Below are 1,963 nucleotides of genomic sequence, written 5' to 3'. Positions count from 1 at the left end.
GGGTGCGTTCACTCATAGAGACGGTGGGACAGAACTAATGGGAGATCACCAACTCCAGTTGGAATGGGACTGATGGATCATGCGACCAAACCCGTCTCTCTGAATGTGGCCAACAGCGGGGGCTGACTGAGAAGCAAAGGACAATGGCGCTGGGCTCTGATTCTTCTGCATGGATGGGCTCTGTGGGAGCCTTCTCAGCTTGGTCGATCACCTTCCTGGACCTGGGGGGAGTTGGGAGGACCTTGGTCTTAGCATAGAGTGGGGAACCCTGATGGCTCCTTGGCCGTGAGAGGGAGGGAGGGGAGGTAGGGGTGGAGGGGAGGGGAGGGAAGGGGGAGAAGGAGGGGAGGGAAGGGGGAGGTGGAGGGGATGGAAATTTTTAAATATAAAAAAAATAAACCATGAGAGAGAAAAAAAAAGTAGAAACTAAATCTAGGAATAAGTGAAACTATTGATTGTTATTAAATCTATTGGATTCAAATGTATAACAATGAAACTTAAAATGTAAAAATGTTTGTTTCTGTATTTTTCCTATGCATAAACATTATGTTTGGGGACTTTTTTGAGGTTATAATGTAACGAATGATGTTCTGGGGGTGGTGGTGGAGTGGAACAGCTTTCATGGACGCACTGCCCATCCACATCTTGTGGTTCTCACTAATGTCTACTACATCAACATGGTGAAGTTGCTCTCCATAACAACCGCCAAATCCAGGGCATTGGTAGACTGATAAATGTTAAGATAGTACATAAAAGGGTGGGGTGGAAGGGTCTGTGGAGGGAGTGGGAGGGAAGTGGGAGAAGGGGAGAGAGTGGGAATTTAGATTGGTATTTTTTAAGTAATAATAATAATAAAGATAATGCATACAGTTTCCCATATTCTGAGGAATTGTTAGTTGCTCAGATGACCTGTATTCTTTTCTTTTCTGGCCACACAGCAGTTAATGCGTGTTGGTTAACTGAGTGAGATATGACTGAAACACATTCATTTCTCCTTTTTCTAGAACACTCCTGTAAATTCTTCTTCAATCTCAAATGCTAGGGCAAAATGAAAACAAACAAACAACAGTCTCAAGAAAAACAAACAAAAAAACTAAAACTAAAAGAGGCAGTTTCTTGCCGGAGAAACTAGAACTAGACTCATCAGGGTTCAGTGACCTCTATCTGTGTGTATCAGACATAGTTAGACATAGATTATCTATTAAATGGCTTTTGTTATTATCCTAATTTTGCCGAAGATGTGATAAGTCACAGAAACACTTAACCGCATTGCCAGAGTTACACAGTCAATAAACGGCAAAATAAGCAAAGTCCAGCTTTCCTGATAGAGCTACCCAGCCATCATTATTTCCTCCCATGTGTGCCCCTTCACCCTGCTGCCCCATCACCACATTGCTCCTTCCTATTTCCTTACTGGCCTGTGGTATTGCTTGGTGGACATTTAAGGCTAGGAGAGGCCATGGATGAGTGAAGACATGTCACACCTGCCCCTCCTCAGCTGCGCTGCTTTTTCCTTCAGCTGAAGTCCTTGCTGTTATATAAAAGGAATGTTACACAAATGCCTCCACCATGAGGTTCCTTCTAAAGGCTAAATGAAAGAATGAGGCATTTTGTTTTCCTTTGTTCCCCTGTAGCACCTCTGTTAAGAATTTGTGCTTAACCCATGACTCACTCATTTTTGGAGCGAAGTACAAGGAAGTTACCAGATATAATACTTCTGTGAGATTGGGCTTGAGCGTGTGTGGGAAAGATTGAACTGGAACCGTTAAGGCAAAGTTTCATTCAAAGCCCAACAATCCACCCCACCCTGCCCCTTCCCCAACAGTTCCCAACATGACTGTGTTCCAGGAGCCCCAGTTTTTTTGTCTTGCATGACTGTCAAATATTCAGACAAGTGGTATCTAGTTCCTTTGTATGTGGCTGCCTGTTGACTTGTTAAGGTTTATAATTATTAACTGAATCA

Source organism: Arvicola amphibius, chromosome 9 (genome assembly GCF_903992535.2).
Source record: "Arvicola amphibius chromosome 9, mArvAmp1.2, whole genome shotgun sequence".
Taxonomy (NCBI): Eukaryota; Metazoa; Chordata; class Mammalia; order Rodentia; family Cricetidae; genus Arvicola; species Arvicola amphibius.
The sequence above is the reverse complement of the archived record's forward strand: the minus strand, read 5'-3'. Positions refer to the sequence as shown.